The sequence below is a fragment of the Hipposideros armiger genome, unplaced genomic scaffold, assembly GCF_001890085.2.
Source record: "Hipposideros armiger isolate ML-2016 unplaced genomic scaffold, ASM189008v1 scaffold_21, whole genome shotgun sequence".
Lineage (NCBI taxonomy): Eukaryota > Metazoa > Chordata > Mammalia > Chiroptera > Hipposideridae > Hipposideros > Hipposideros armiger.
This window is the reverse complement of record NW_017731371.1, coordinates 6211436-6219748: the sequence shown is the minus strand read 5'-3', so window position 1 is coordinate 6219748 and position 8313 is coordinate 6211436. Positions and strand designations below refer to the sequence as shown.

General features: G+C 36.5%; 1 pseudogene; it reads left to right on the top strand.

The window, feature by feature from the left end:
* Positions 1–8313, top strand: part of LOC109379036 (L-lactate dehydrogenase A chain-like) — a 22406-nt pseudogene that overhangs the window by 13003 nt on the left and 1090 nt on the right.

Genomic DNA, 8313 nt, shown 5'->3' with positions numbered 1-8313 from the left:
GTAGAGGGCAGTGTCACTGGCCCTCATATGTGGGATCCGAACCAGGGCCCTCTGGCATCCCAAGCGAGTTCTTAACCATCGCGCCACTCGGCCGGCCCGCCACACTGTCTTGATTACTGTAGTTTTTATAGTAAATCTTGAAGGTGAGTAGTATCAGCCTGTAATTTCTTCAGTATTGAACAGGCTATTCTGAGTCTTTGGACTCTTCATATAATCTTTATCAATATCCACAAAATAACTTGCTGGGATTTTAATTGGCACCTGGTTAAATCTGTAAATCAAGTCAAGAAGAACCAACATCTTAACAATATTGAGTCTTTTTATCCATGAACAGGGACTATCTCTCCACCTATTTATATCTTTTATTTCTTCAGAGTTCTGTAGTTTTCCTCATATAGATCTTGTATATGTTTTGTTGGATTTATACATACATTTTTTTTTGCCAATTGTTCATTCATGTATAGGAAAGCAATCAACTTGTCTATATTGACTTTGTATACTGAAAACTTATTATAATCATTTATTCGTTCCAGGAGTTTGGGGTTGATTCTTTGGAATGATCTAGAGAGACAATTATTTCATCTGAGAACAAAGACAGTGTTAATTCTTCCTTTCCAATTTATATAACTTTTATTTCCTTCTCTTATTCCAGTACAATGTTGAATAGGAGTAGTGAGAGGAAACATCCTTGCCTTGGTCCCAATCTTAAGAGGAAAGCATTCTGTTTCTCACTATTAAATATGATGTTAGCTCTAGGTTCCTTGTATTTATTCTGTATCAAGTAGAGGAAGTTCCTCTCTATTCCCAGTTTGTGGAGAGTTTTTATCATGAATGGGTATTGGGCTTTGTCAAATGTTTTTTCTGTATCTATTAATGTAATCAGAAGAATTTTTCCTCTTTTGCCTATTGATGTGATGGAGTACATTAATTGATTTTTAAATGTTGAACCAATATTCCATATCTGGAATAAATCTACATGAAATAAATCTACATAGATCACAGTGTATAATTCTTTTTATACATCATTGGATTCAATTTACTAATATTTTGTTAAGGGTTTTTACATCTATGTTTGTGAGAGTTATTGGTCTGTAATTTTCTTTTCTTGTAATTTCTTTGTTTTGATATTAGGGAAAGCTGGCCTCATAGAATGAGTCTAGAAAATGTAGAGATTGTAGAAAGTTGATATCGTTTTGTTCCTTAAATATTTGGCAAAATTCCAGTGAAATTGTAGAAACCATCTGGGCAGGTACTTTCTATTTTGGAAAATTATTAATTCAATTTTTTATTAAATATATCAGGGGTGCCAAAAAAATGTATACAAGTGGACACTTGCTCAACATTTCTCAAGCAGTAGTTCGTCGTAATCAGAAGTGTCTGGATGCTGATGGTAACTACTTGGAACACCTCTTGTAATTACAGAAGTCAAACGTGACTTGTATTCATCTTTTGTTATTGGTATATATTGAGTATTACAATTTTAATTGTTTTTTTCCTTTCTTAAAACGTGTATACAATTTTTGGCACCTTCTGTAGATATATTCAGATTATCTATTTCTCCTTGTCTGAGATCTGGTAGTTGGTGTCTTTCGATGCCTTAGTCGATTTCATTTAAGTTATTCAATTTGTAGCACAGAGTTGTTAATACTATTCTTTTATTATCCTTTTAATGTCCATAGGATAAATAATGACGTCTTTCATTTCTGATATTAAGAATTTATTTCTTCTCGCTCCCTCTCTCTCTCTCTCTTTTGATTAGCTTGGTTGGAGGTTTATTAATTTTATTGGTCTTTTCAAAGAACCAACTTTTTGTCTTGATTTTCTCTATAGTTCTCCTGTTTTCAATTTCATTGATTTCTGCTGTAAGTTTTATTATATATTTTCTTTTGTTTACTTTGGATTTAATTTGCTCTTCTTTTTCTAATTCCCTAATGTCAAAGCTTAGATCATCAATGCTCAATCTTTCTTTTTTTCTTATGTATGCATTCAATGCTATAAATTTCCCACTAAACACTTTCACTATATCCTACAAATTTTGATGTTATAATTTCATTTTCATTTAGTTCAAGATATTCTTCAATTTCTCTTGAGATTTCTCTTTTGATATATGTGTTATTTAGAACTATGTTGTTTAACACCCAAATATTTTGGGGGTTTCCAGCTACTTTCTATTATTGGTTTCTAGTTTAGTTTCATTGTGGTCTGAGAGTACACTTTGCATGATTTCTATTCTCTTGACTTTTGTTAAGGTCTGTTTCATGGCCCAGAATGTGGTCTATCATGGTGAATATTTCATGTGAGCTTGAGAGGAATGTGTATTCTTCTGTCATTGGATGAAGTATTCTATAAATGTCAACTAGATTCAGTTGATGGGTAATGTTGTTCCATTCAGCTATGTACTTACTGGGTTTTCTGCTTGCTGCATATGTCAATTACTGATAGAGGGTTGTATGTATAGCTTTAACAATTATCAATATTTTGACATTTCGTTTCATCTGTTAACTTCCTTTCTTTTTCAGTCCATGGAATGATATGTGTCAACTTTACATGGATAGGAGATAGGCAAAAACGAGTCAAGTAATAAAATAAACATGCGTTTCCCATTAACATTATACATTTTTTTAAATTATAGATTTGCAGAAAGTTGCAAACAAAGTACAGAGAGATCCTGTTAACCCTTCATGGAGTTTCCCCCAATAGTTACTTCTACATATAGCTATAGTACAGTATAAAACCCGAATGTTGACATTGATACAGTGTGCGTGTATAGTTCTATGCCATTTTATAACATGTGTAGATTTGGGTAAACACCACTAATCACTTAGAGAACAGTTTCCTCATTACAAAGATAATATGCTATCCCTTTAACTTATCACATATACCAGTAGTATCACAAATACTGATACTACTGGTATCAGTATTTTACCAGTGTAGAAACTTTATGAACCTTAGTGAGCTTTTACCCTCCTCTATTTATAACTGTAAATATTTCCCCTATTTACTTTGAGGAGCACATGATACAATGTTATGTATTTTTTGCTTTAATCATCAAGCATACTTTAGAAAATCAAGACAATTAAAGTCTATTGTATTTATTCATGGTTTTTCATATTTTCATTGTTTTTGTTCTTCCTTCCTGATCTTCCAAGATCCCTTCTGTTAACATTTCCTCTGTGTTTAGAGAATTTTCTTTAGCCATTTTTTTTTAGGGCAGATCTTCTGGAGACAAATCGTCTTCATTTCCTTCATCTGAGAATATCGATTTTCCCTTCATTCCTGAAGGATATTTTCACTGGGGATAAAATTCTGCATTGACAATTCTTATCTTTTAGCACTTGAGAAATGTATGCCACTCCATGGTTTCTGTGAAAAATCTGCTATCGTTCGAATTGTTTTCACCTACCACTAGGAGTCAATTCTCTTGCTGCTTTCTTTGTCTTTAATTTTCTTAAGTGTGATTATGGTGGATCTTGATATGAATTCCTTTGGGTTTATACTGTTTGGAATTCACTCAGCTTCTTGAATCTGTATGTTTGTGTCTTTTGCTAAACTGGGCAAATTTTGTCATTGTTTCAAGTAGTTTTTCAGCAGCGCTACTCTCTTTCTTTTCTTCTGAGATTCTGATGACCAAACGTTAGATTTTGTGTTATAGTGTCAGATCCTTGACATCTGGCTGTTTTTTTTTCAATCTGTTTTCTCTTTGTTGTTTAGTTTGAGTCATTTCTATTATTCTATCTTCAAGTTCATTGATTCCTTCCTCAGGCCTCTCCATTTTGCTGTTAAGCCATCTATTAAGTTTTAAAATGTTGATTATTGTATTTTTCACTTCTAAAATTTTCATTTAGTTCTTCTTTATATCTTCTATTTCTTTGCTGAGGCTTTCTATTTCTTTTCTTTTGTTTCAAGGATGTTTACAAATGCTCATTGAAACATTTTTATTATGGCTGCTTTAAAACCATTGTTACATAATTCTAATACCGGTGTCATCTTAGCGTTTGATTAATAGTGATTTTCTTTTCTCATGTAAGTTGAGATTTTCCTGCTTCTTGTTATGATGAGACATTTTCAATTGAATCCTGGACATTTTGGGTGTTATGTTTTGAAACTTTAGATAATATTTAAGTCATTTGTTTTAGCAGCCTTCTCTGACACTGTGTGGAGGGGTGAGAAGGGGGGGTACTGCCTCTTATGGCTAGATAGCTGCACAAGTTCAAGTTCTGCCTCTGTTGACACACTTGGGGTGTGAGGAGCACTATGTTATTGCTGGGCAGGGGTGGGAATATCAGCTCCTTCCTAAACCTGTGCTATACCGCCCTGGCTAGGAGGAAGAGGGGTGCTTCATTATTGTTCCCCAAAGCTTTCCAAGACACCATGGGGATGGGCAATGACAAAAGCCCTGACACGCTACTGGAGCTCTTCTGATGCCATCGTAGCAGACAGGGTACTTCATTACTGTGAGGTGCGAGTGGAAGCCTGGGTTCTCTTCTTATACTATATTTTAGTAAGTATAGGAAAATAGTATTAGAAAATACAATATAACCATCATACTATTGTCACACCTCCTCAAATTAAAAATACATCTTTAATATCTAATCGTCTGCTTTTAATCCCCCCTACTCCCCACAGGTTGCCTCAAAAATGTCATTTTATGCTTGTTTTCAAATAAAAATCCCAGATAAGGTACAAACACTGCATTTAGTTGGTGGACCAAAACAGTTCCCCTCCTTTTTTTTCTACCCATGTTATTTAGCTGAAGAAAACTGGTCCTGTGGTATTTTCCATGTTCTAAATCTGGTTGATTGTATTCCGGAGGTATCATTTAATATGTTTCACTACCCTCCATAGTTCCTAGAAACCGGTAGTTAAATGTAAATGTATGATTACATTCAGGTTCATTTTTATTTTTTTGACAGATATTTCATAGGTGGTTCTGTGCGCCTCTTATTTCATCACTTAGACACACAATGTTTGGTTGCCCTGCTTTTCAGAATTTAACGATCAGTAGGTTCTGATAGTAACAGCTTGAATCATTCATTTAAAAGCCCCCAATTGTCTGTTCACCTAATGCAGGATTTCCCAAATGTATTGATATTTTAGACCAGATACTACTTTGTTACTGCACTGTAGGATATTTAGCAGCATCCCTGGTACCTTCAACTCTCTCACTGCCCCCAACAGCATCCTGTTGTCACAATAAAAAATGTCTCCAGATGTTTTCAGATGTTCCCCAGGGAGAAAATGACCCTCAGTTCACAATCCGTGACTTAATGGTTTTAAGCATTCATTGATAACTGTTTTCTGGGGTCATCATTTCATTAGACTTTGCAAAAATCATGATTTTTCTAATTCTATCATCTTTGCATTTACAACTGTTTTTCTTATAAGAAATACTTCCTCTGAGTCTGTCTAGCACAGGCAGGATAAGTGTTTGATTATTTTATTTATCAATGTTTTTACATTTCATATATTTTAGTCCTTTGCAGTTTGTTTTTTTATGCTCGAGTTTTCCCACCTTTGGTCAGTGGGAACTTTTTCAAGTTAGCTCCAGTTTCCTTTTGACATGACTCTAACAGTTGATAATTTCCTTGCTTTCAAGTATGACAAGATAGATAGTCCTGACTCATCTTACATATTTGCTGTTCCAGTCCTGAAATCAGCCACTTACCCAAAGAGCCCTCGTTGTTCTCACTGAGCAATGGTATTTAGGGACCATAATCTGGGCACAGTGGGTGTTTATTATTGTTGGGTTCTCACTACTTCTAGGTCTTTTCAATGAATGTATAGGACCAGAAAATGAATAATGTTTTTGAAAGGTAAGTTCCAATTCCATATTGGCATTTTAATTCTATGTAAACTTACAATGTTTTTGTTTTATGTTCAATCTATTTTTTCTTGTGCTGAAATCATGATTTCTAATATGTATTTCTCTCTCTCTCTCCCACCCTCTCTCCCTCCTTCCCTCCATCTTTCTCTTTCTCTCCCCACTCCTCTCTCTTACATTACCACCACTGAATGCAATTTCAGACTTCTTTGTGGTTCATTTCATTCTTAGGTTATAGCCTACTAAAGATGTACAGTCAAAATATTGTGTTTAAATATCACCTTTATTATTCTCTCTGGTTATGCCACCAATATGATTAACAGGTTTATTTGTTTTAGTTTGTTTTCAAGTTTAGGCATTGCTTTTTTTAAATTTTATTTTATTTTTAATTATATAGAATATAAACATGGCTCCAAAGTTAGAATAAAACAAGGCATATTTAGAAATCCATCATTGTCTCTTTCTCCATATCCTCTCCCTTCCCTAAGACAACTATTTTTATTAGATGTGTTTTATACTTCTATTTTTAAAACACACACACACACACACACACACACCCCCAAAAGGTAGTATACAATACACAATATCCAGCATCTTGCATTAAAATTTTTTGTTGTAAAACATACATAAAAATTACTTTTTTAACCATATTTAAATATACAATGCACTAGCATTAAGTACATTCACAATATTGTGCAATCATTATCACAGTTAATTTTCATTATTCTAAATGGAAACTCTGTACCCATTAAACAATAATTCTTCATTCCATTCTCCTGTCCCTAGCCCTTGGCAACCTTTATTCTTCCCTCTGTCTCAGTGGATTTGCCTATTCTATCTGTCCCCACTTTTTTCAGCAAATTGTATATTCTAGAGATCACACCATTGGAGTATATAGAGATCCTTATTCACTTTTTATAGCCATACAGCATTCCACTGAATGGATTAAATTATGTATTATTGAACTGGTCCTTATTGATGGAAAATTTGTGTTCCTAATCTTTTGCTATTACTAACAGTGCTGCAGTGAACAGACTAATGCATTCATCATTTCATTTTTTGCCTGTATATTTTAAAAATAGATTTCTAAAAGTGGAATTGCTGAGTCAAAGGATAAATGCATATGCAATTTTAGAGCATTTGGATTTGATGTGATACACAGGAATGTACTACAAAGCCATTTAAGTATTAAATGAAAACCCATTTAACAGGGTTAAATATTTTAAAGAGTATGGTTAAAACAACGCTTTAACCCAGGGGATAGTTACTTTATTTAGGTCTTTCAGTTAAAATAATTTTATTTGTTTGAAGCATGGTGCATGACAAATAATTGCTGCCTTTAATTCCTTTGGGTTTGACCAAATTGATGTCCCACGTGAAATTAGGTGACTCCTACATTTTCTTATGCCTTATGAAAATATTGTAAGAAGGGCTACTACGTTAAGACTCTTTGTTCGAGTACATCGGGAAAATAAAAGAGGGAGTTATGCCAATTCTCAGAGAATTTTGGCTGCGAAATAGCATTATCTGGGCAATCCGGGCCAGGAAAATAAAATTTATATCTATCTATCTATCTATCTATATAGATAGATATATATCTATATCTATAGATATATATCTATCTATATCTAGATATATATATCTTTGAAGTAAGGTCCTCTAGGTCTGAATAGTCCAGACATTGCTCTCTTGTACCGTTTCCTAAACTGTTCTTGGATGGTCAGTCCTAGTTTTCAGGGGTGTTGATTTTTAATTATGAAATGCCATGGACTGAGAGAGGGCCAGGGTTCTGCAGAGACCTCATGAAAGCTGGGCCACAAAGAAAGACCCCAAAGGCGGGTGAGCGCAAAGGCAGCTCTAAGGGTTCAGAGGGCAAGTCGCCAGCCTGGATATACCAATTGCTAGGGTTTAATAATTAATCAGGAGTCCAAGCCAGGAACCAAGGATATGCCCCAAGACCCATTTACCCGCCCTGAATCCCCGGCCCCGCCACCCACTCCACTCCCCCAGCCCCCACTACACACACATTCTCAGGCTGCAAACCCCTGCAGAGCACTGCCAGGGGTCACGGTGGAGCACACCCCCTGCGCGGACTCCCTGGGATCGCGGCGCCGGCACTCTGCCGAGGCCCCCTGCGGCCGTGTGTGCTCCCTCCTGGAGGTGGAGGGCGCATTTCAATCTGGATACGCACAACCCCTCTGCGGGTCCCGCAGACTGACGCCGCTCGCGGTGGGGAGGTGGGGGATAGGAGGGCGATGGGAAGGGCCCGGCCTCCGCGGATGAAGGTTACAGCCAGCTGCCGCGCGAGTCTATTCCTGCTTGGCTCCGCACCCCCGTCTGGGTCCGGGTCCGTGCGGGAGGACCCGCTCTCGTCAAACTTGTGGCCTCTGCCCAGCGGGTTAGTTCAGCTGTGGGTCTAGCGAGCCAGGCACGTTTAGAGACCCTGGTCCTTGGTCCGCGGCCCGGCGAGGGCGGAGGGGGAGGGGCGGGGA